This window comes from Capricornis sumatraensis, chromosome 1, assembly GCF_032405125.1.
Source record: "Capricornis sumatraensis isolate serow.1 chromosome 1, serow.2, whole genome shotgun sequence".
In the NCBI taxonomy this organism is placed as follows: Eukaryota; Metazoa; Chordata; class Mammalia; order Artiodactyla; family Bovidae; genus Capricornis; species Capricornis sumatraensis.
Genome location: NC_091069.1, coordinates 232,396,752 through 232,424,029, shown reverse-complemented (window position 1 = coordinate 232,424,029; position 27,278 = coordinate 232,396,752). Strand labels below are relative to the sequence as shown.

At 40.3% G+C, this 27,278-nt stretch overlaps 1 protein-coding gene and 1 non-coding gene across 2 annotated transcripts in view; one reads left to right on the top strand and one right to left on the bottom strand.

The window, feature by feature from the left end:
- PLS1 (plastin 1) overlaps positions 1–27,278 on the top strand; it is a 127,332-nt gene that overhangs the window by 22,987 nt on the left and 77,067 nt on the right. The gene's annotated exons all lie outside the window — the stretch shown is intronic.
- TRNAW-CCA (transfer RNA tryptophan (anticodon CCA)) lies at positions 21,651–21,723 on the bottom strand. Its single transcript has one exon. It is a non-coding gene; the product is annotated as a tRNA-Trp (tRNA).

The following is a 27,278-nucleotide window of genomic DNA, read 5'->3' as shown; positions in this document are numbered from 1 at the left end:
TAGGGGATGTAAGGCTGGTGGTGAACTTTGCCCCTAGTCTAAAGGGCATGATTGTCACTGGCCTAGTTCAGTGTTACCATGTGAAAATGTGGGCTAACTATTGCCAGTTGTTCTGACCTGAAGAGAGAAAATAGAAATCTAAATTTTATGTTTATCTTCTCATTTTTATATATTTGCTCCAAAATTTTACAAACACTCGGTGAGCCACAGAGGATACATGTCCAGGCAGGATTTGGCCCACAGTACCCTTTGGCAGCCAGGAGGGGCCTCTCAGTTTGGTGAAAATGTTATAAGAGGCCTGAGATGAGTGCACCAGAGCATGGAGGCCATAGAAGGGAAGGCCTGGCTTGAGTTTCACCCTCTTCCCTCTTTTTTGTTTGGCTGACAAGGTTGTGTTCTAATTTTTCTGCTCCTCTGAAGGAAAACCTTGTGCTTCCAGATTTCCAGAATCCAGATTTCCCTCCTGGAGAAGAAGGGAATGGGGATGTTGAACTCAGCTGGGGACCTCAGGAGCTGAGTGCAACTGAACAGAGGTGGAGCAAGGCTGGTTACACCATAGGGTTGAAACCAGCCTGCCTCTGAGAACTGACACACAAATGCATCTTTGCAGAATCTGGGCAGGTGGACAAAGCATGGCACAGAGCAGAGCTGCCAGGCCCAAGGATGGAGCAAGGCTTGAAAGGGTGGCTGAGAGATGTCCAGAGAGCTAAAGAACAGCTCAAGGGCTTGTCTTAGCTGTGGGTGAGGAGGGAGTTGTTAAGCCAGCCAACCTGGTCTGGATGGTTGTTGATCACTGACCCAGAGAAGTAATGTAGGCTGAATTTCATGAAGGTCTTATATCTTATCTCCATCTACACCACTTGGGCAATAACTCCGTGTTCTCCAAGAGCAGGAACATGTGTGTATGTGTTAGTTGCTCAATTGTGTCTGACTCTTTCAGACCCATGAACTGTTGCCCACCAGGCTTTTCTGTCCATGGGATTCTCCAGGCAAGAATACTGGAGTAGGTAGCCATTCCCTTCTCCAGGGGATCTTCCCACCCCAGGGATTGAACCCAGGCAGATTCTTTAACATCTGAGCCACCAGAGAAGCTCACAGGAATGTTATTCCTTTATTTATTATACACACAGTTGATGTGATATGGCTTCAGCATTATGACTCAGACAAGACAGGGTCACTCTGCTTCCAGATTGAGGCTACAGCCTTTGGAATTCCTTGTCATATTCCCTGTCATTCCTATGATTGTTATCCTGGATGCTCTTGGATTGAGGAGGCTGATAATTCACTTTTCCCTTTATTCTCAGAACTGACTGAGAAACTGATAGAGGCCTCATATAGAGTTATCACTGGTGGAGCTGGATCAGGATGACAGTCTGGGCCTGGGGCCAAATACCTTTCCTTCCAGAATTTTAACTTCTACCCATTCCATTCCAGGCACACCTACTGAAAAGGCCTCTGGGTTGCTTATCATGTGGAGGCAGAGGAGAGTCAGAGGCCTGAGGACACACACTGGCTAAAGGGGGAAGGGGCAAGCCACATGAGGACAGTGATGTGGAACACTTTAGCCTTGTTCTCTATAGCAGTGGTTCTCAAAGTGTGGTCCTTACATGACCAGCTTCAGCATTACCTAAAAGTTGTTAGAAATGCAGTTTTGTGGTCTCTGACCCATCAGAGACTCCAGGGAGTAGGGCCCAAGAGTCTGTGTTTTACCTACCCCTCCTTATGATTCTGTTGCAATTAAAGTTTGAGAATCATTGCAGCGGAGCTAGGAGCTTCAGGGGACCCAAGATACTTATCTTCTCATGAATAAGAGAAATCATTTTTCCTTCTTCAGAGGAGCGTAATAAAGAAGTCCAGAGAAAGAGGCCACAAGTCCTGCTTTAACAATTGGCCCTCATGGAAACAAAGATGCCATACATGGGTTTCCCCAACAGTTAATCCTGCCCTCTGTGAAGGACTGGGGCTTTCCTGGTGGCTCAGTGGTCAAGAATCTGCCTGCCAACCAAGAGACATGAGTTCGATCCCTGAATCAGAAAGATCACTTGGAGAAAGAAATCGTAACCCACTTCAGGATTCTGGCCTGGGAAAATCCATGAACAGAGGAGCCTGGGGCCTCGAAAGAGTCAGACACAACTGAGCCACTGAGCACACTCTGTGGAGCCCTGTAATCTAAGAAGGACCAGCAGATGAGAACAGGAGGGTTTTCTTCAGATGCCCCTTGACTTTTGGTAGAGATCTGAAAGCTTTTAAAACTATTTGTGTGCGTGCATGTGTGTTCAGTCGTGTCTGACTCTTTGCGACCCCGTGGACTGTAACCCACCAGGCTCCTCTGTCCATGAGATTTCCCAGGCAGCAATACTGGAGTGGGTTGCCATTCTCTTCTCCAGGAGATCTTTTCCACCCAGGGATCAAACTCGTGTCTCTGGCATTGGCAGGCGGATTCTTTACCACTGAGCCACCTGGGAAGCCATTTCCTTGTTTATTTATTTGGCCGTGCTGAGTCTTAGTTGTGCTACGTGGGATCTTTAGTTGTGGTGTGAAACTCTTAGTTGTGGCATGTGGGATCTAGTTCCCGACCAGGGCCCCTGCATTAGAGTGAGGAGTCTTAGCCACTGGAAATCCTCAGATGCCCTTTTATTATCTGTTAATGCTCCCTACCTTTTCTATAAAGGAAAAAAGAGTGGAAAGGGAATGATGAAGGAATATACACAAGCAGAGAGGAAAAAACACTAAAAGATACAAAAGGAAAGTAATAAATAGGTATTCTGTTGCTTCCAGCATCATTCTTTACAGTTAGATCATTTATTTTGTATTTTATTAATTTAGTTTTTAGTCTGATTTATTTTTCGAGTTGTGTCCCCTACTCCAGGCCAATTGACTGTGGTAGAATCATTGGTCATCTGTACAGACTCAATGGTGCTGAGCTGTTTGCTTCCTATTTGTGTCTATTCATTTTCATGTTATTGAAATATGTGTATCATTCAGTGACATGATTTTTTATGTCCTTCACATTCACCTGGCAGTTGAAATTCTATAACTTCTTCTATAACCTTGAGCAGGAAATTCATTGTCACTCTTCGCAATCTTCAAATTGTCACTAACTGTTCAGTGATGACCAGAACTGCTCTCAACCATCCATACAGTCAGCATTTCATACTCTAAGGTTGAAAACAGAGACATGTGTGCATGCATGCTTAGTCACTAAATCATGTCTGACTATTTGCAACCCCATGGACTGTGGCCCGCCAGGCTCCCTTGTTCTTGGGATTTTCCAGGCAAGAATACTGGAGTGGGTTGCCATTTTTTTCTCCAGAGGCTCTTCCTCACCCAGGAATTGAACCCGCATCTCCTGAATTAGCAGGCAGATTTTGTACCTACTGTGCCACCTGGGAAGCCAGAAAAAAAGAGATACATTTCCCAAATGCTTGTACTTGGGAAAGATGTCTTTTGACTTCATCCCACCTTTCTAGAGGCTTGGTATGAAATTATGCCTCCTTGGGTATATACAACCTCAACGATATAGAGAGATCATGGTTCCCTTTATTTTCCCCATAACACAGCCAGTCTAAAGGGGAAGCTTATTTTCATTAAATATTTAATCTTTCTAGATACTGTTCCAGGAATGAAAATTGCTAAAAAATTCAGACTACCTCCACTTATAAATATTTTGCTTTGGTTTCATCTGGAAATGCAATTATGGTGGTGTTAAAATAACATGAACTGAATAGTTGTTTGTTCCCAAGAACTGTGTTCAACCTGTTGCCACAACCCTGTGGGTAGGTAGATCATTCCCTTTGTTCAAATGAGACAACTGAGGCACAGAGAACTTAAGTGACTTTGCCCAAATACTCAAAACGCTCCCTTCCTAAGAAGTTAAAGCAGAATCAAATCCAGATTTGTTTATATCAAAGTTATATTCTTGGCCTTCTTGTCTACTAGATGGGCCAGCTCCTGGGCGAACCCCAATATGAATTGCATTTTGGGCTTTGGTCAGAATAGCAGAGGTCTCCAGTGGTTGGTGGGACAAGTAGATAATGTTTTAGCAACATTAGTCATTTGTTAGATGATAAAATTCAGAAAGTCTTCATTTTGATTCTATCCAGATTACTGGGCCCTACTCTAAAACTTCAGAATAAGTATCTCTGGAGAGGAGATCCAGGAATCTGCATTTACTATAAGCTCCACTGGTTGTTCCTGTGACTGCTGATGAGAACCATCATGTTGAATTGCTGGGTAGCACTTAATGTTTACTGCAGGGTTCTCCAAGCTCCAGTAGGATTCAGACAGGCATTTCTGTTCACCATTATTGGCAGAATATTGAATATTTGAATTTTTGTTGTGTTTTTCTCTTTAAGTGGCTAACATGAATATTTGACTTTCAATATGTGGGTGTGTATATCCTACTGGAGGGAAAATTTTAGGAGAATTGTAAAGCTGATGTTGGCCCTTATTCCCAAATATACTCTTCCATTCCCTCTGCTTCCCCCAAATGCTAACTGTTCTTTCTTGTGGACAATCCAAGGCCTAGGTGATAAGAACAAAACTGTCTAAGCTTATTTTAGTTTTCGGTTGCTCTTGTAACAGAATATCACACATTCAGTAGTTTAAACAACACAAAGTTATCTTATAATTCTGTAGGTCAGAAGTCCAATATGGGTCTCGTTGGGCTAAAATCAAAGAGCCATCAGGAGACACTGTGTTCCTCTATGGAGGCCCCAGAGGAAGATCCTTTCCATGGCTCATTCAGAGTATTGGCAGAATTCAGTTTCTTGAGGTGGTAAGCCAGAGAGCCCCGTTTTTCTACAGGATGTAAACTGAAGGCCATTCCCAGGGTCTAGAAGCCACCTGCATTCCTCGGCTGTGATCTGTTTCCTCCATTTTCAAAGCTGGTAGCTGCCCTTCTCACTCATTGAAGTTGTTCCACCTCTTCCTATTTCTTCTCTCAGCCCAGCAGGGGAAAGTTCTCTGCTCTTAATGATTCAGGTGATTAGATTGGCCCTATCTATATAATCCAAGATACTCAACCCTTTCCCAAAACCCATGCATATCCTTAGTCACTTCTGCTGACTTACATGTTGACATGTAGGATAACAAGTTCACGGGTTCTGGGGAATAGGGTGTGGGCCTCTTTGCGTGTGTGCTCGGTCACTTCAGTCATGTCTGACTCTTTGCCACCCTATGGACCATAGCCCACCAATCTCCTTTGTCCATGGGATTCTCCAGACAAGAATACTGGAGTGGGTTGCCATGCCCTCCTCCAAGGGATCTCCCCAATCCAGACTTGAACTGGGTCTCTTATGTCTCCTGCATTGGCAGGTGGGTTCTTTACCACTAACGATGGTCCTCTTTGGGGGAGTGTTATTCTGCCTGTCACAGACATATTGTCTGCCTTTGTTTGACAAATAAGACAGTAGGAGTTGTCATTGACACCGGGGCTTCAGGCATTAATGTTGATGCACAGGAGAAAAATGTGACTGAACTGGATCGTTTTCTCAACTTAAATCATCTCAAGGTCAGATTCTAAAGCAAGTAATTTGGGAAAGGATGTTTCAGGACTTTTGTCCAATCAAGCAGAGCTGCAGTATCACTTATCTCTGTGTGTTACAAAGGAGGTAATGCCCAGAGTGCCTGTTTTTCTGATCATTTACAGTCAGAAAAAAATGGTGATGATGTGAAATAGGCACAGACATTCAGCCAGGATATTGGCTTTCATTTGGCCGCTGATGCCACTCACTCTCAGGCTTCCGCACTTTTGATTGTACCCTTCTGATTTCCTAGTCTGTCCTTCTAGCTCTTTGCCCATTTATCTGTGATAGTACATATTTACGGCAAATTTTGATACCTACTCATTCTAAGAAACACTTTCCAAGGTGCTGAAAAGTATATCAACTCATTTTTCCCAGTTGCTGAATTCAGATGATAAAAAGAATCCATGTTATCTCCCAGTCTTTTGAAGGCTCTTTTTGAGTTCTTCTCTGGATATCTTCCTCTATAAGTTCCTGTTCAACACTGAAGAAGCCCGTCATATCTTGGACATAGTTGGTACCCCGAACTACTTATAGATTTTGAAGAAGTAAAAGTTAAACAATTGCAATTGTATTATCTGTACACCCCAATTCGGCAAGATGTGTGTACTTATTGTTTCCTTACAATGTTGTTAACAAAGAGAACATTGCTAAGAATGTCAAGAGTAGGTGAGGGAAACTGGGATTGTTCGAGATGAAGTTTCCGATTCTCCTTTACTGAATATATTAAATCATGTTCAGTCAGTACTTAGCAGTAAATTGGGGGTAAGGGAATAGACTAAAATGGGAGTGTGTTTTTGAATATTCAACGATGTATGTGTGCAGAAAAGTATACATATGGTCAATGTGTAATGATGAATTTTTACAAAATGATACTCCCATGAAATCAGCATCTATATCAGAAACCAAAATTGTTACCAGCACCCCAGAAATCCTTCTGCTTCCTTTTAGTGGTTACTACTGTCAAGGGTAATCACTACCCTGATGCTTTAGAAGTTTGAGAAATGGACTATTTTTAAAATAGAGAAAAATTCTTATAATTGTGGTGAAAATACTTCTTTTGAGTTATTGTTCAGTTGCCAAGTTGTGTCCAACTCTTTGCAACCCCATATACTGTAGCCTGCCAGTCTCCTCTGTCCATGGAATTCTCCAGGCTAGAATACTGGAGTGGGTTACCATTCCCTTCTCCAGAGGATCTTCCCAACCCAGGGATGAAACTCGGTCTCCTGCATTGGCAGGCAGGTTCTTTATCCCTGAGCCACCTGAAGCCCCATGTGGGTTTACAGAGATTTAAAAAAATCTCTCTTGCCCTGAATGTGCATTTAAGCACAGAACAGTAAATTCTTTTTTAAATATTCTTGCTTTATTTGATAGTTTGAGTTAAAAAGCAACTTTGAGTCAGATTATTTCTCAATATTTATTGAATATTTTAAGGGTTCAAGCAACCCCTTTGCCTCAAATACCCACAAGTTTTTAAAACTGTACCAGGCACTTGACCCTGATTGATGACTTGGCACCACATCCGTTTCTACATATTTTTTATTGAGATCAAATTAGTATATTTTATATTTTCTCTGGAACTTTGGTTGAGGTTCATAGTAGTGTACTCAAAAACAAACAAACAAAATCACCAAAAACTGTTGTCAGCAAAGGTGGCAGTCCCCATACCACATATTTTAGCTGTTTACCACAACACTTTCTTAGCTGAGTGTAAAGTGAAATTGCTTGTAGCAAAATGATATGGATAAAATGTTAGAAAAGTTGGATTCAGGGCTGTAGTTCTTATTCTGTATTCATTCTCTGTGTTCAAGGATGACAAAAGATTATTTCTAAATGTAAAGGATTGGAAACAACCTTGCCTAACCAATATGAGTGCTTAAATAAATCATGGTATAGTCATAATGCGGACCATTATGAAGCCATGAAAGCATGTTTCAAAAAAAAATGCTTAACTATATGGAAAACTTAATAGAATTAACTATGTACTGAAAAATACCAACTTTGTAAAAAGAAAAAAAAAAGTGCATCCTTGCACATGTGTGTAGATGAAAGACTGGAAATTCATAACCCATTGGCTCTAGTTGTTTCTAAATAGTGTGCTTGAATGCAACTTAAATTTTTTATTTTACAAATATTTCATTTATAGATTTCTTTTCAAAAATCAGAAAATACACAGAATATTTTTCTTTTTAAAAGGATGTATTGGGCGGATAATGACTTCTCTTGAGAAGTAAAGTCTTTGGGGGAAATAAACAAATAAATGTCGCTCAGTTGTGTCCGACTTTTCAGGACCCCATGGACTGCAGCCTGCCAGGCTCCTCCGTCCATGGAATTTTCCAGGCAAGGATACTGGAATGGGTTGCCATTTCCTTCTCCAGGAGATCATCCCAACCCAGGGATCGAACCTAGGTCTCCCTTGTTGTAGGCAGACGCTTTTACCTTCTGAGCCACCGGTTGTGGGGGTGGGGGGGGGGTGCGGAATAAGACATGGCAAATAAATGGCCTAATCAAGAGGTGGGCAGAATTCCACACCACAGCCACAGGGTCACAAACATCTATTCATGAATAATCATCCTTGAAATAATGGAACTTTCAGTGCAAGAAACTTTAATGGTCACTTCATCCAATTTTCTATGTAAGAAACCCCAAAACAACATCATCTGCCCCAAATGTACTTTGAGCCTAAGTTGGAGCAGACTCAGTGAAGAGACCCCCAGTGTTCCAGAGACAGCCCAGGTTGATTGTGGAACACTTGGCTAGGATATGTTTCCTTATGTTGATGTGGAATTTGTTTCTTGGTATTTCTGCTTGATGGATCTGGTTCTACCATCTTGTGGCCATACAGAGCAAGAGAAAGCCTTTCTTCATTACAGGTACCTTTCAAATATTTAAATATATGTATGTGCATTTTTAGCCATCATTGAAGAGTAAGTTAGGTGTAACAGGCTGCACCCATTTAAAGTGGACTTTTTTCTTTCTGGATGTGCTGGGTCTTCATTGCTGCAAGCAGGCTTCCTCTAGTTGCAGTGAGCAGGGGTCTACTCTCTAGGTGTTGTGTGGACTTCTCATTGCTGTGGCTTCTCTTGTTGCGGCTCGCAGGCTCTAGAGTGCACTGGTTTCAGTAGTTGTGGCATAGGGGCATATCTGCCCTGTTCTGCGGCATGTGGAATCTTCCCGGACCAGGGATTAAACCCATGTCCCCCGCACTAGGGTTCCAGGTGGCGCAATGGTAAAGAATCCACTGCGAATGCAGGAGACACGAGAGGCGCAGGTTCGATCCCTGGGTTAGGAAGATCCCCTGGAGAAGGAAATGGCAACCCACTCCAGTATTCCTTCCTGGAAAATTCCATGGACAGAGGAGCCTGATGGGCTCCATGGGATTGCAGAGAGTTGGACAGGACTGAGCATGCAAGCACATACCCCACCCCCCAACCCCCTCACTAGCATGTGGATCCCCAAATCACTGGACCCCCAGGGAAGTCCTTGGCATGTTGTGACAGAGTATACACCCTTAAAATCATCAGCACAGCCACGATGCAGAACACTTTCATCACTCCTTAAAGTTTCCTCCTGTCCCTTTGCAGTCCATCCCTCCTTCATCCCCTGTTCCAGGCAACCATTGATCTACCTTCTTTTACCATCGATTAGTTTGCATTTTCTAAAATTTCATATAATTGGAATCATACAGTAGGTACTTTCTTTTTTTAAAAAACTGGCTTGTAACACAACTTTTTCTTTCACTTTATAAAGCAGTTTTGTTCCATTCTTTACTTTTATGGAGCCATCATAAAAGGTGTTTCAGACTTTGTCTTCAGAGAACTAATCATTTAGTGAAAATGTATTATAGACTTTATGAGTAAACCTTCGCTCACTTAAAAAGTAGCTGCTGCTGCTAAGTCGCGTCAGTCGTGTCCAACTCTGTGCGACCCCAGAGACAGCAGCCCACCAGGCTCCCCCGTCCCTGGGATTCTCCAGGCAAGAACACTGGAGTGGGTTGCCATTTCCTTCTCCAAGGCATGAAAGTGAAAAGTGAAAGTGAAGTCGCTCAGTCGTGCCCAACTCTTAGCGACCCCATGGACTGCAGCCCACCAGGCTCCTCCGTCCATGGGATTTTCCAGGCAAGAGAACTGGAGAGTTGAATTATAATCCTTCAGGGCACTTTCCAGCTTTAACACTGTCTCATTCTATGTAATGTTTCTATTTACTGTTCAAAGCTAATGCTGTACCTTTGATTGAAATTAGCCCAGTGACTATTTTTTTTTAAAAACTCAGTAGGCTGTAGGGTTTTGTTGTTGTTTCAGTTTTTAAAGTTTAACACAGTTTCCTTATCATTTTATGAATGTCAATGTATACATAATTGTTAATGATTTTTCACATGGGGAAGGAAAGCTACAGTGGCAAAGGAATATTTATAAAATTCATGTAAGACCTTGTAGGGCAGGCAGTCCCATGTCGTAGGAACTTCTTCCTTCTTCTAAAAGGTGAGTATCCTGACATATATATGTACTTTAATAGGTATATGGTAAATGTCACGGTATATTTTAAGCTGTATAGTCATAATCAAACAGATAAGATGATGACATTCACATTTTTGCCTTTTTTTTTTTTATAGTTCCAAACCACACCCAGTGCAAATTGACCTTACTGCTTGAGACCAATTGTATTTTGAGATTGAAATCTATAGTAGTACACAGAATACTTAAGTGTGGAGTTAGTTGCTTGTTTCCTTTGGTCAGATACTGACTTTGACAGAAGATTATTTGGAAATAGACATAGTTTAAAGTGACTGAATTTTGAATATTCTGAATTGTTCTCTTGGATGTCCAAATCTCAGGTGATCACACCAACAGAAATAGGTATGCAAAATTTTCCTTATGTTAATAGGAAAATACAGCCTCAGATTCTAGAGCTGCTTTTTAAAAATGTGATTGTTAAATTGAGATAAACCTCCTCATGTTTGTTGTTGCTGGTTTTAGTGCATTCTTGCTTTGGGAGTCTGGGTAACTCTGCATAATCAGTGCACAGTGACCATGATGTGAGAGTCATATAATTTTTAATTCTCTTAATCTCTCTGTCTTAAAAATTATTTCTTTCTTAACCAATACTCATTGGGTTAGAAAGGACTGTTTTGGTTTATTCAGGGTTTGATAAATTCATAATTTTTGCTTTGGCATTAATTTTCCATTTAGAAAGATATATGCAATTTTAGGAAAATGTTAAAATGACTGAATATTCTCTTTTTGTGTCATCTAGAATGTGTATGTATTATTGCTTCAAAGCCTGATTCTTTCATTCTGATGAAACAGCGCTTGTAGTCTATAGTTTAGTCATGTAGAAGCAAAACTCCTCTTTTTTTCTTAAAGAATTCCTACAGATATATAAAACAAATATCAGTAGAGGATATTGTAGGTGCTAGGGCTATGACACGGAGAAGGCAATGGCACCCCACTCCAGTACTCTTGCCAGGAAAATCCCATGGATGGAGGAGCCTAGTAGGCTGCAGTCCATGGGGTTGCAAAGAGTCGGACACGACTGAGCGACTTCACTTTCACTTTTCACTTTCATGCCTTGGAGAAGGAAATGGCAATCCACTCCAGTGTTCTTGCCTGGAGAATCCCAGGGACGGGGGAGCCTGGTGGGCTACTGTCTATGGGGTCGCACAGAGTCGGACATGACTGAAGCGAGTTAGCAGCAGCAGTAGCAGGGCTATGACAATTATATACATCCACCTGGAGTCTGGGGAAGACATCTTATTTGAAATAAATTCTTTATCATTTTTGCTTACCTATATTTTGAAGTCTTGGAGATAGGGCTTCTGCGTCAAAGCCTATTTTCACTGTTTCACTGAATTTGAGAAGAGACTATATGTAGGCTTTCAGAAAGGGCTTCCTATAAACTGTGTGCAAATTCTAGAAAAACAGGTTGCCTTTCAATGAGCCTTTTTAATGGTTTCTGAAATTGGCTGAAGAATCTACGTATCTTTACCCCACATAGCCTCGGTGCCTGTAGCTGCCTTAGTTTAGCTCTTTTTCTCAGTAAAGCAGAAAATGTACAGTTCCCAGCCCTGTAACACTGAGACGCTCTTGAATGATACATGTCGAGGAAACCTAGATACTGGTATCACTGGCAATTTGCATTGATCTTATTGCCAGAGAATGAAAGACTCTTGAGTTTTCTTGAGAGAGACCCGCTTTTAAAAAGCTATAAGTGTGTTTCCTTTGTGCAGTGACCTGAGGTCTCACACTGAAGTAGAAAGTTAAGGCCTGACTGTTGAGCTCTGTGAAGCAGGCAACTGTTTATTCGTAGTCATCATAGAATAGGGTGACTCTGGCTCTTACTGGAGAGACAAACACATCGTGACCAATTAACTCTGGAGACTGAGTGCCATGGACAAATTCCACATAATTCTTAAAAAAACAAAAGAGGCACCAACTCTTGAAGGCTTTCTCAGGAGCCAGAATTGAATTCTCTTTCCTGTATTATGCCCAGAGTCCAACAAAGGCTGTGCCCTCCTGCCAGTCCTTTCATAATGAACAAGCCAAGTGTTCAATTGTGTTCTTGTGGAGGAGGGGGATGACATTCCTTTATGATCCCCAGTTTAGATCAGTTTACCACCCAAAGCATGATATTTGATTACCCTTATTATGTTACTTTGCGTAGCTACAAATGTTGCTAATGGTGTGGCCTTATCTAGCCATTTAAAAGTCCCTGTTCATGCTGCTTTACTGGTCAATGCTATAAAAGCCCCTATTGCTAAGGACCCTAGTAATAAGTAATACGAGCCGATGAAGAGGGAGGGAGCAGTGTACTTGGTTAGGCGTGCACTGCAGGCGCATGTATCTTGGACTCCTGCATATATTCCACTGACTGCCTGATGCCCGTTTTTTTCTTCTAAGTGCTGATTTTAATCTCTAATATCCAGTGTGCCTGGGCCTGAATTGCTTTGAGAATGGTAAAAGTTTGCTGGCCTTTTCTGATGACATTCTTCTTTAGCGCTGAGGTGTCTATAGTCCTTCTTTTTCTTTCCTTCCAAAAGTTTCTGACTTAGTTCTCAGTCTTGCAGGATAGAAGCCATGCTGTCATTAACTAGTAGGAGCAAATGAGGAGAACCATCCTTTTATCTATTCCAGCGGAGGTGGAAAGTTGAGTGCTTTTTCCTTGGAGTAGTGGCCTTTAGGCTTTTTTCCTATTTCTTTTTTCTTTATATTTTTATTTTATATGTACTATAATTGACTTACAATGTTGGGTTAGTTTCAGGTGAACATAGGCTTTTTTAATTGTCCTACTCCCGTCAGTTAAAAAAAACAACTTTGTTTTGTATACACAACACTTTCAAGGTATACATTTTTAACTTACTAATGTATTCAAGCGCTACTTAATGTATATGTGATATACACTAGAGCCCATGTAAAAAATTCGAAAGAATAAGGTGATTTTTTTAAAAAAAGTTTATTGTTAATTAGAAGGATTTTATAATACCCTTAGCAGATATGATGCAAGAGGCAATATGGTTTATTTTATTTTTTAATTGGAGGAAAATTGCCTTACAATGTTGTATTGGTTTTTGTGTACAACAGTGTGAATCAGTCATAACACTGTGTATGTGTATGTATATATATATATATATATATATCTCCCCTCCCTCAGAAGCCTCCTTCCCCTCTGTTCACCCTCCATGGAACGTGAGCCTGGGCCCCAGGCGCAATGAAAATAGTACCATCTTTGACATCAGTGGATGACCTAGGCTGTATAGATTTACCTTACCTGTTTACCTGTTTTATCCTCATGTAAAATGAGAATAAAATAATATAAGGAAACATAATATTGGGTTGGCCAAAAACCTTTTTCCATAAGATATTGCAGAAAAATCTGAGCGAATTTTTTGGTCAGCCCAATACTATTGTAAGTGTATGTATGTATGTGTGTGTGTGTGTGTGTGTGTGTATAATCATGATAATAATATTTTCAGTTTTGCTTAACTCACTGGGTTGATGTGAGACTTGAAGGTCATATGTGAAAGTGCTTTATGAATTAGAAAGCGTGTAAGACTTAATTCTCTTGCATATGGGACATGTTGGTGGTTGTCTTTAGTCTTTGCTTTTAGGCCACTATGAAGAATCAGTTTCATACTTATTTTTTCTTTCACAAAGTTGAGGTCATTATTATTAGCTAAGAATAAAATCTCTAGTAAATTTGCCTGGCATGTTTATACTAACTGAATAAACAGTTATAGGAAAAACCTGTCACATTGAAACATGCAAACAAAAAAAAAAAAACATGGAATCAACCTATTTAAGTTATTTTTTAAGATACTAGAATTAAGTAAAATTTTCCAAGATTGCGGAAGTTGGGTAGGGCCAGACTAACTCTGTAAGCAGAATGATTAAATTACCCTGGGGCAGGTCCAGCATACCTTTCTGGGCCCAGCCTTATATGGAACAGTGGAGACATGGACCTTGACACTTGTTTGATTGTATGACTCTAGTGCTCACCAGCTGAGTGGTATTGGGCAAGTTTCTTAACCTTAGAACTTGAGTTTCTTTATCAGTAAAAATAGATGTAACCACTACTTTGGGAGGTAGTTTTAAGGATTAGAGATAATTTATATCAAGTGCCTGGCAGTAGATTCTCTTAGTGTGTGCATAGTATCAACTGTAAAAAGAAAAAATTACACTGTTCCATGTTTGTGCATTCCTGTGTCCACGCAGATCTGCTGTTATAACCCCCATTCATCATTTAGCCTTTCATTCCAGATGTATTTTATTTAAACTTAGAGGATGAGATGGTTGGAGGGCATCACCAACTCAGTGGACATGGGTTTGGGTAGACTCTGACAGTTGGTGATGGACAGGGAAGCCTGGTGTGCTGTGGTTCATGGGGTCACAAAGAGTTGGACACAACTGAGCAACTGAACTGAAGAACAAAATCCTGACACTCTTAAGCATTTCCTCTTATTTCCAAATTTAAATGTTAGCTTAGGGAAGTTGCTATATAATTTAGTCTGAAAAGAAGCTTTCTACTATATTTTCTTAAGACCAAATAAAAAGGATGATTAAGTAAGATGCTCTATGGAAAGCAGGACCACTGTATACATATTGTTGTAGGATGTTTCCTAATGTAATATTATTCTTTTCAAATTTTCTTTAATATTTTAAATTATAAAATAAAGCATGCAGAAGAGTAGAATAATATAATATACACTCATTTTCTCTACCCTGATTTAAGAAATGTCAGCAATTTGTATGTATCAGCTGTTTATTTCCTCTAAGAAATAAAACACTAATGATATGATTGAAGGCCCTCTCTCATTTAATCCCTTTCCTCATCTGAAATTGGCATGTGTTAGTTATTCTTTCTGTCCATCTTACTATTTTTCCATGAACACTTTTCATTAATAATATTAAGTACTTGAAACTGTTTACAAATATCTGCTATACAGCTTTCTCATTTAACATATGTGTCCATGATTTTTTTTCATATTAATACAGATAACTACTTCATTTTAACTTGTTGTGGAGAATTTCACTAAATGAATATTCTAACATTATCTAGTCTTCTGATGATAGACATTCAGGTTGTTTCCAGTTTTTTGATACGATAAATAATGGTGTGCTTTTACCTATATTTTGACTAATTTATACAAGAGTTCCTCTGGGATGAATTGCTAGAAGTAGGATTGTGGGTCATAGAATATGCATATCTTCGCCTCTTTTAGATATACTACTTTGGAGAGCACTATGGCGGCAGAATGACCAGTCTCTTATACTCTCTCCAGTTTGTGTCTCCGTCAGTTTTATTTTTGGCAGCCTGATGGGTTGAGGATTTTAGGTCATTGTTTTCATTTGCCTTTTCTGTTTTATGTAGCTATTAAAAGAATGTTTAAAATCTATGCCATCATTCCATTAAATAATCATACATGTACCTAGGTTCAGTTCAGTTCAGTTCCTCAGTCATGTCCGACTCTTTGCAACCCTGTGAATTGCAGCATGTCAGGCCTCCCTGTCTATCACCAACTCCCGGAGTTCACTCAGACTCACGTCCATCGAGTCAGTGATGCCATCCAGCCATCTCATCCTCAGTCGTCCCCTTCTCCTCCTGCCCCCAATCCCTCCCAGCATCAGAGTCTTTTCCAATGAGTCACTCTTCGCATGAGGTGGCCAAAGTACTGGAGTTTCAGCTTTAGCATCATTCCTTCCAAAGAAATCCCAGGGCTGATCTCCTTCAGAATGGACTGGTTGGATCTCCTTGCAGTCCCAGGGACTCTCAAGAGTCTTCTCCAACACCACAGTTCAAAAGCATCAATTCTTCGGCGCTCAGCTTTCTTCACAGTCCAACTCTCACATCCATACATGACTACAGGAAAAACCATAGCCTTGACTAGATGGACCTTAGTCGGCAAAGTAATGTCTCTGCTTTTGAATATACTATCTAGGTTGGTCATAACTTTTCTTCCAAGGAGTAAGCATCTTTTAATTTCATGGCTGCAATCACCATCTGAAGTTATTTTGGAGCCCCCCAAAATAGTCTGACACTGTTTCCACTGTTTCCCCATCTATTTCCCATGAAGTGATGGGACTGGATGCCATGATCTTCGTTTTCTGAATGTTGAGCTTTAAGCCAACTTTTTCACTCTCCTCTTTCACTTTCATCAAGAGGCTTTTTAGTTCCTCTTCACTTTCTGCCATAAGGATGGTGTCATCTGCATATCTGAGGTTATTGATATTTCTCCCAGCAATCTTGATTCCAGCTTGTGCTTCTTCCAGCCCAGCGTTTCTCATGATGTACTCTGGATAGAAGTTAAATAAACAGGGTGACAGTATACAGCCTAGGTATGTATATATAAATGAGTATTTGTAAATTTAAATAGTCCAAAAGGGTATTGGATAGAATATTCAAAAGCATCTTATCTCAGTATTAATAGTGGGGAACTATTAGCCCTTAGAGCATGATTTCTCAGCCTCAGCACCATGGAAATTTTGCACTGGATAACTCTTTGTTACAAAGGGATCTTCTGTGCATGGTATGGTATTTAGCAGCATCTCTGGTCTCAACACCCTATGGTGGTCTCAACACTAGATGCCTATAACACCTCTTCACTCATGCGAGTCAGACATTGCCAGATGTCCTCTGGGGAGCATAATCATCTCCTGCTGAGGAACCACAGCCCAAGACTAAACTCTGCTTTGTCCTGCCTATCAGAGCTTAAACATAAGACCCCCAAAGGATCAAACCCTTCCCAAGGATTTTTCTGCATTTGAGAACAAAGATCAAGAGCGGTTATAGGGCCTTTTTTTTTTTTTTTCAGAAATAGAAAAAAAAAGTTAAATGAGATCTCAGTGGGTACTAAGTAGCCAAAACAACCTTGAAAAAGGAAGACAAGGTTGTAAGACTCACATTTCCCAATTTCAAAACTTACTACAAAACAATAATAATCAAAATGGTACTATACTGGAATATAGACCAATGGGCCAGAATAGAGAGCCCAGGAATTCACCCTTGTGTATCTGGCCAAATGATTTTTGATAAGGGTCCCAAGACTACACAACGAGGAGAAGACAGTCTCTTTAATAACTGGTGTTAGGAAAACTGGATATCTACATGCAGAAAAAATGAAGTTGGACTCTCCTAATACAATATACAGAAATTAAAGTGCATCAAAGACCTAAAAGTAATACCTAAAATTGCAAAACTCCTCAAAAAATGCATAGAGGAAAAGCTTCAGGACATTATATTTGGTGATGATTTGTTGAATATGACAACAAAAACAAAAGTAGACAGGTGGGACTACATCAAACTTTAAAACTTCTGTGTCTCAAAGGAAATAGTCATCAGAAAAGGCAACTATGGAATGGAAGAAAATATTTGCAAATAATATAGCTGACGTAAGTTTAATATCAGTTCCCTATAAAACATATAGGGAACTTCTGATTTGGTTCCAGACCATTGTGAGAAGGCAAATACTGCAATAAAGTAAGTCATATGAATTTTTTCATTTCTCAGTGCATGTAAAAGTTACATTTATACTATACTATAGTTTATTAAGTGTGCATAGCATTATGCCCCAATGTATATAATTAATTTTAAAAATCCTCTATTGCTAAAAATTGCTAATCATCTGATGATGAAGGGTTGCCACAAACCTTCAATGTGTAAAAAAAAAAAGCAATATCTGTGAAGTGCAATAAAGCAAAGCACAATAAAATGAAGTATGCCTATAACCCTATTAAAAATGAACAAAGGACTTGCATTAGCAATTCTCCAAAGAATATATCCATGTGGCCAATAAGCATATACAGAGATATTCAATATTACTATTCATAAGAGAAACGTAAATTAAACCCACAAAATCACCTCACACTCATTAGAATGGCTAATATCAAAGGAACAAGTGTGATCATGGGTGTGGTGAAATTGAAACCTTTGTGCACTGCTGGTGGGAATGAGAAATGATGGAGCTATAATGGAAAACAGTATGCTTCCTCAAAAAATAAAAAACAATTATCATATGAATCCAGTAAACCCATTTCTGAGTGTATATTGAAAATAATTTAAGGCAATACCTCAAAGAGATATTGCAGGGCTTCCCTGATAGCTCAGTTGATAAAGAATCCGCCTGCAATGCAGTAGACCCCAGTTGGATTCCTGGGTCAGGAAGATCTGCTGAAGAAGGGTTAGGCTACTCACTCCAGTATTCTTGGGCTTCCCTTGTGGCTCAGCTGGTAAAGAATCAGCCTGCAATGTGGGAGACCTGGGTTCAATCCCTAGGTTGGGAAGATCCCCTGGAAAAAGGAAAGACTACCCACTCCAGTATTCTGGCCTGGAGAATTTCATGGACTGTATAGCCCGTGGGGTCGCAAAGAGTCGGACAGAAGAGTCGCAAAAAGTGACTTTCACTTTCACTTTCATGTTCATTGCAACATTATTTACACTAGCCAAAAGATGGAAGCAACCCAAATGTCCATCAAGAGGTGAATGGATAAAGACTATGTGATATATATACAGTGAAATAATATGCACCTTAAAAAAAGAAGTTCTGTCACATGCTGCAACATGGGTGAACCTCAAGGACATTATGCCGAGTGGAATAACAAAAGGACAAATACTATATGACTCCATTCATATGAAGTATTTAAATTAATCAAAGCCATAAAAACAGGAAGTAGAAAGATAGTTGCCAAGGGCTTGGGCGAGGGGAGTGCTAGTATTTTATGGGTATAGATTTTCACTTTTTCAAGATGAAAAAATTTAAAGATCAGTTGTACGACAATCTGAATATACTTAGTTTACTGAACTGTAAACTTAAAAGTGGTTACAATGGAAGTTTTAATGTTCAGTCTTTTTAATCACAGTACAAAGTTAATAATTACAGGGATGCAAGAATATCAGTTACTCAAACAAGTAAATTTTACAGAGTCTCATCCAATCAAAATTTACCAGGCATACAAAGAAGCAGGAAAATAATGACCCATTAATAAGAGAAGAAATCTATCAAACAAAACTGACCTGGAAACTGAGACAGGTATTATGATTACCAGACAATGACAATAAAAGGATTGTTAGATTCCATATGGAGACATGGAAAATATTTTAACAGACCCATATTGTACTTCTAGACAGAAAATTATAACATCTGAGATGAACGATACGGTAGATTGGTTTAAGGGCAGATTAGACAATGTACAGGGAGGCCTGGCGTGCTGCGATTCATGGGGTCGCAAAGAGTCGGGTAAGACTGAGCGACTGAACTGAACTGAGACAATGTAGAAGAAAAGAATAGTGACTTTGAAGCCAGGGCATTAGAAACTATCCAGAATAAAATAGAGAAAAGAATTACAAAAAAATTAAAATATCAGTGATTTGTGGGACAAGTTCCAGTCACCTAATATACATGCATTTAGAGTCCCTGAAAGACGAGGGAGAACAGGAAAAATATTTGAAGAAATCATGGTTAAAAAAATTTCCAGATTTGATGAAAAGTGTAATCCTACAGATCCAAGAAGCTCAGTTAACCCCAGCAAAAGATGTGTAAGGAAGATTACATCAAAGCACAAAATTGTTCAAAAGCAGTGATAACGATCTTAAAAGATACCAAAGAACAAAGGCATATTACGTATAGAGGAAGAAAGATAAAGATGATACAAATTTCTTGTTGAAAACAAAAGTATACAAGACACTGGAGGACCATCATTAAAGTATTGGAAGAAAAACCTTTGACCTATAATTTTTTTTTTTTTTTTGGTCACACAAAACTGTATGTGGGATCCTAGTTCTCTAGCAAGGGATTGAACCCACAACCCCTGCATTGAGAGCGTAGAGTCTTAACCACTGGACAGCCAGGGAAGTCCCTAACCTACAATTCCATACTTAACAAAAATATATTTCAAAAACAAAGATGAATTCGACTTTTCAAACATGTAAAAATTGAAAAAATTCATCACCAGCAGAACTGCACTACAAGAAATGTTACAGGAAGTCCATCAGGCAGAAAGAAAATGATGCTACATGGCAATACAGAAATACAGATCTATACAAAGGACTGAAGGGCACCAGAAATGGAACTATATGAGTAAACGTAAGGATTTCCCTGGTGGCTCAGACAGTAAAGTGTCTGTCTACAATTCAGGAGACGTGGGTTCGATCCCTGGGTTGGGAAGATCCCCTGGAGAAGGAAATGGCAATCCACTCCAGGACTGTTGCCTGGAGAATCCCATGGACAGAGGAGCCTGGTAGGCTACAGCCCATGGGGTCGCAAAGAGTCAGACACGACTGAGCAACTTCACTCACTCACTCAAGACCTGCTTAAAAAAAAACTGCTTGAATGTGGTGTTTAGTATGTATAGACTACATTCTAGCCATACCATCTTTGTCTTTGAGGCTCATTTTGGAATGTAATGATATACTACCTTGTATTATATTTGATGTTAAGAACCTCTGTAGCAGAATTTTAATTCCCAAGCCTCAAAATTTTGTTGTGTAAGAAATGTTTTTATTTTTGTACACAGTTTCATTGTCATCAATACCCGTATAGAGGAAGACTTTTTTAGTTGTACAGAGTAAAATTCAGTCATTTAAAATTGAACTCAGTGGTCTTCCTGCGTGGTACTTAGTTTTCAGAAATTTCGTGTGTATGAGAGTAAGCAGTTTAGTTCAGGGCTGTGTTTCTCTGTCACTGGCTTCTGCTGAGACTTCAGTTCCTGCTTAGTCCCTGGGTGTGGCTGTCCCTCTCTGCTGCCATCTGCAGAAGTGTCAGAATCTCTACTTCGTCTGTAGTCCATGTGGTGTCCCTTCTTTAAGATCTTGAATCCGTTCCAAATCCACCTGGTAGTAGTGAAATGATGGAGGGTATGGGAAGAGGGAATGTAAACAGTAAGTTACTATTGATCAACTTCATTCTGTTGTACCTGAGATAACATACTGCCTGTCCCCAATTCTCATTTCTCCCTGAAACACTCTCTGGATCATTGGGGTACACAAAAACCTCTCCCTCTTAATTCTTTGTGTCCAGACCACAACCATGCCGTCTACCTAATGACATCTCTCGGAACATCTTAAAAGTGGTCTTAACATTATTTATAATGTTTTTAACATTTTTTCCTGATGAATGCTATTGATTACAGGTGTAACACTAACATTGCGATTTAACTTTCTATTTGTGTTTTTTACATCCCCCTTGACTTGTGTGTAAGCTCCTGGAATGCCCAGATCAGAGATTTGATGTCTTGATGCTTTTCTTAGTGCTTAGCATTAGGCAAAGTACATAGTTGGTCTTCAGTAATTATTGGCTGAACGAGCAATTGAATGAATGTAAACTTTTTGAGTACAGAGAATTCATCTAATATTTCTTTTACATCTCTTATGATGCTTAACATAGTATTGAATACTGAGCAATCCCATATTATTTACTTAATTTAATTGAACTGAGAGTCATTTTAATTTAAAAAATTTTTTAAAAATTATTTATTTGGCTGCACCAGGTGTTAGTTGTAGCATGTGGGATCTAATTCACTGACCAGGGATTAAACTCAGGTCCTCTGCCTTGGGAGCATGGAGCCTTAGCAACTGGACCACCAGGGAGGTCCCTAAAAAATTTTTTTTGGCTGCACCATGCAGCATGTGGGATCTTAGTTCCCTGACCAGGAATTGAACCTGGGTCCCCTGCATTGGAAGCATAGAGTCTTAACCACTGGACCACCAGGGAAGTCCTTGAGAGTCATTTTATGTTAACTCTTTCTACATGTATTTACAGTGCCTGAAGAAGTCTAGAGAAGCCAGGTCTTCTACAGACTGCTCATTGAAAATAATTTAAAGTATTGGTTAAAATCAGCTGGGAGAGTTTTATACATAGAATAGAGAAGGAAGTTGTAAAATGAGTGTGATTGCATACAAGGTATAATCATTTCATCAATAGGAAATAAAACTAGGCCAGAAAAATAAAAAACCTAGCCAGTACTATTTGTGACGTAATTGTCATCACAATAAGTACTGGCCAGGTTTGTGATGGCAATTACTCAAGAGGATGTAGGACGTCCCTGGTGGCCCAGACGGTAAAGTGTCTTCCTACAATGTGGGAGACCAGGGTTCAATCCCTGGGTCGGGAAGATCTCCTGGAGAAGGAAGTGGCAACCCACTCCAGTATTCTTGCCTGGAAAATCCCATGGACCGAGGAGCCTGGTAGGCTACAGTCCATGGGGTCACAAAGAGTCAGACAGGACTGAGCAACTTCACTTTTCAAGAGGATGTAAGCAGACAGTGAATAGATGAATCCAGTTCGTTTCTGTGAGGCTAAAGGAAAAAAATTGCTGAGCAAATGATTCCCCTGGTTTTAGATTTTGGTAGGGTTTTAATGATCTTCCACACTTATATTCATATAGCAAATGTTCATTGAGCACCAACTATAGATAAACAGTGTGTTGGACAGTCAGTATTCAGCGATGATCTGATGAAAGTTGTTACTTACATCCCCAAATGCTTAGTCCTTGATGGAGGTGTGGTGGACAGAAAATACAGTGTGAAAAATGGCATTCACCAGAGTGTTGAATGACTTTCTTTGACATCGCTGAGCAAAACATCTGCTCAGGGAGGAAGAGTCTACTGGGGTATGGTCTTTGACCTGGATCTGGAATGATTACTGGGAATGTGCACCCCACCAGTGGGGTCTGGTTTGCACCCCATATAGCAAGTTTTTATGCTTCCTGGCACCATTGCTCTAACCGACTCTTATACTTTTTAAATTATGGGTGCTAGATTTCTCAGCAGAACAATGAAATTTCATTGTTTCAGTTTAATTTTCATTTAGCTTTTGGGTGGTGGTGTTCAGTCGCTCAGTCGTGTCTGACTCTGTGACCCCATGGACTGCAGCACTCCAGGCTTCCCTGTCCTTTACCGTCTCCTGTAGTTGGCTCAAACTCATGTCCTTTGAGTTGGTCATGCCAGTCATTTAGCTTAATGGTCATTTTAAAAAGATATTTTCAGGGACTTTCCTGGAAGTCCAGTGGTTAAGACTCCAGTGCTCCCAATGCAGGGGCCTTGAATTTGACCCCTGGTTGGGGAACTAAGATCCTGCATGCCATATGGTGCAGGAAAAAAAAAAAAAGATCTTTCAGTAGGTTAGTCATTTCTCAGTTAAAATTTTTTCTTAAGCAGTCACATATGGAGCTTGTCCTCTAACTATCTTGTCCTCTTTTGTTACTTGCTATTCCCCTGCTGTCTTCTAAGGAAGTTAGATCCTTAGGTGGGAATTGTGTTGGGTGATGGGTGAAAGGCTGTACGTGGTAGAAGCTGAGGAAAGAGTTGAACTGCTCCATGTAAGATAAATGATTAGGGTAGAGACTAAGGACAGCAGACTGAAGCCCAGAGAGGGGACAGTTCAGGAGTTGTGGTAGAGAAGGAGGGTTTCTCCCAGAGGGGAGTTTTCGGGCAAGATAGGAAAATTAGCAGAGTTTTGCCCAGTGCTGTGCAGTTTGATGCTTTTGAACTGTAGTGTTGGAAAAGACTCTTGAGAGTCCCTTGGACTGCAAGGAGAAGGAGACCCAACCAGTCCATCCTAAAGGAGATCAGTCCTGGATATTCACTGGAAGGACTGATGCTGAAGCTGAAGGTCCAATGGTTTGGCCACCTGATGGGAAAAACTGACTTGTTGGAAAGGACCCCGATGCTGGGAAAGATTGAAGATGGGAGGAGAAGGGGATGACAGAGGATGAGATGGTTGGATGGCATCACTGACTCAAGAGACATGAGTTTGAGCAAACTCCGGGAGTTGGTGATAGACTGGGAAGCCTGGCGTGCTGCAGTCCATGGGGTCGCAAAGAGTCAAACACGACTGAGCAACTGAACTGAACTGTGCAATGTAAATTTTCTCTACCTCTCCATATTTCTTTTTTTCTCTCTCTCCATATTTCTTATTCAATGCATTGTTAGATTGGCTCTACCTAAGGGAGATATGTTGAAGCTGATGGGCATAGAGTAAGAGTCAAAGACTGGGTGAGGAGGGTGAGGGAGAGCAGAAGTGAACCTCCTGAGGTAGCCCTTATGAGGCAACAGACTGCTGGACTAAGGCAGTGACAGGTAAAGATGGAGTGGAGAGGAATATTCCAGAATTTGGCTTTGGTGGTAAGTTACTGGTTTTGGAAGGGAGAGAGTAATAGAGTCAAGATGACTTTGAGGCTGGGGAGAGTGCAGCTGTAGGAGATGTCCCAAGTGACTGGGACTGACCCTGGGAGGAAAGGTCACTGTTTCTGGCTTGTAACGGGGAGGGTGGATGCCAGTGACTTTCTCCTTCTTTTTTAGTTTAATTTTTTTTTTCCTCTTTTGGCCCCAGGACTTGGCTCCATAATGTGGCCTATGGGATCTTAGTGCCCTGACCAGGAGAACCCACACAATTTGCGTTGGAAATAAAGAGTCTTAACCACTAGACCACCAGGATGTCCGATGCCTGTGCCTCTAAATGTATGACATAAACCTAAAAGAGGAAGCATCTCTCTTGCTTACTGATGATGCAAGGGTTCTCCTTGTTCCTGTTCTCATATATTCTCCGAGGTCCTGTTATAACTCAAGAGAGTAGAAAGGCATCTATGTGACAACTGGTGTTGCTCTTCTCAAGTGATACTGAGTAGGCTTTAGAGCTGACTTTGATTTAATTTAAGAAAACAAAGGGTATATTCTGAGGGTCGTAGAAAATATTATACCCTTACAAGTTAATTTTTTTTCTATTTTTTTTTGGCCATGCCACACAGCGTGCAGAATCTTAGTTCCCTGACCAGGGGTCAAATCTGTGCCTCCTGTCTTGAAAGCGTGTTGTCTTAACCAGTAGACTGCCAGGGAAGTCCCTACAACTTTATTTTTTTTTCAAATTCTTTTGTCCTTATTTGCTTTTGACAAATTAAACTATCAATGCTTAACATCTTTTATAGTAATAGTGATCTTGTTAATTTCTAAAGCTATATAACTCATGGCATATAAACATTAATGCCTGTGTGTCTTAATTTTGACTGTATTTAATAGTTTTTCCTTTGAGTTCTCTTTTGATGTACATCTTCTCATCCAGCATTGCCGATGACTTGTCTGGAACTCTGAACACATTTTACTCAGTCTGAGTGCCAGCTCTTTCTCTGTGGAATATGAAGTGTAGACTGGATTTTATCAGTGTTATAAATAGTTAAAATTCATTGTGTCTAGATTTCTTTATGTGTAAGAATGAGGTCATCAATGTGAATCTACTTTGGAAAGTATAAAATGCTTGGCAAATATATAGTGCTGTTATTAATTTTTGTAGTGCCAAGATTCTGGTGAGAAAATTTCCAGAGCTGGTAGTGGATACTGCTTTCTTCCATTCTCTGATAGCAAAGGAACTTCATAATTCTTGAGCAAATATCTAGTTGTACTGTGAGGGTACCCATCTCTTGTGAATAGGAAAAGACTCTAACTTGTTCTGTTTGGCTGTTAGAACCCTTCACTGGCAGCACACAGGCTGTTAGAAGAATGATAAAACTATAGATTTGTTTTCTAGTGATGCTTTTTAAGAAAATCGTATTACATTTTCATAGTTAAATTTTTGTCTTATGGCATCCTTTGCATTTGAAAATGTTTTTCAGTACTAATGATTTTTATCCATAATTTGTAGAAACTTAGGGTTTTAGGTAAGATTTCTATGGATCCTTGAAAACACACACCTATAAATGATAATTCCTTCCTCGTTAATAAAGAAGTATCAGAGTTGGATTCTGCAGGTTGTAATGTAAAGGACCTCAGAGGGTCAACTCTGGAAAATACTGGTTTAATTTTTCTGCATAAAAATGAAGACTTTACAGTGTGTTCCGAGCACCAGCAGTGTGTGCTTTGGGGGTTGAAGTTCAGACACTGACACAGAAACACCCTGGGGAGGACTCCACTGCTCACTCGGACACAAGTTGGACCGAAATTTCTGTGTTGCTGTGAGTTATTTACGTAGAGTTTCTTGGCTAGAATCAGGAGAAAAGGAATTATAAACTAGCAGCAGGTAAGGCCCAGCTTATTCCAGTGCGCTGGGAAATGACTCATGGATTCCTTTCTCTGACAGCACTTTGATATTGGTGTTGAGGCATTCATTCTAAATGAGATATTTGGCAGTATAGGCCGTAGCAATGTAGGCAGTTATCTCCCTAGTGTATACTTTCGCATGACTAAGTCATACGTAGATAATAGGAGCAAAGTAATTTTCCAGAAACAAACAAACAAAAAAGCTGTTGTGAAATAATTCATATCACTTCCCCAAAGCTCATTCAAACCCTTCTGCTCATTCCCTGAGTTTCTAGCAAGACAGATCACCCTGTATCCACACTTCATCCTAACAGTTTATCCTGACAAGGAGGGTTCTAGGGCAGCTTGTAACAGGAAAAGGCCGCAGGATGTATAACTTGAGATATAGGGATGGGAAGGAATACATGGAGACTACTGCTATGAAGGCAGTATGTAACGAAGGATCTGGACTTGGTAGACTCCCTGAGTTTGAATCCCAGCTCTGCCACTTATTGGGAAGCTTTTGGCCTCAATTGCTTTAATTGTAAAATGGGGATTATAATATTACCAACCTGATACTGTCGCTCTGAGGATTAAATGAGACAGTATGTGTACTGTTCAGAACAGTGCTTGGCCTTTGTGACTGCCCAAGTCTCCCTTGCTATGTTGGGACTTGCGTTGTGTGTGAGTGCTGTGTCTTGTTTGGGGGATGGGGATCTTGGGGGGAGATTTTATGAGTCAGGTTTATATGACCTTCTGGTGTTTTCATCAGTCTTAATCTGTATTTATTTATTTAATTTTGGTTGTGCTGAGTCTTTGTTGCTGTGCCGGCTTTCTCTAGTCTCGGTGAGCTGGGACTACTCTTCATTGCAGATCACGGGCTCTAGGGTGTGCCGGCTTCTGTAGTTGCAGCACATGGGCTCAGTAATAGCAGCTCCCAGGCTCTGGAGCACAGGCTCAGTAGTTGTGGCACATGGGTTTAGTTGCCCCCCGACATGTGGGATCTTTTCAGATCAAGGATTGAATTGGCAGGTGGGTTCTTTACCACTGAGCAATCAAGGAAGCACCTTCAGGTGTTTTTGATTGAGTGAGATTAGTTCAGGTTAGAAGAAGATCGTCAGGAGTGCTTGCATTTGCTTTGGAATCAGATTTAAACTTTTATCTTGGCTTCATGCAAACACAGAGATGTGCAGAAGGCAAATGAGATTCTCTATAGCTATAGGTCTTGTTTTCCTGGTATCCTCTGACTGCTGGGATGGG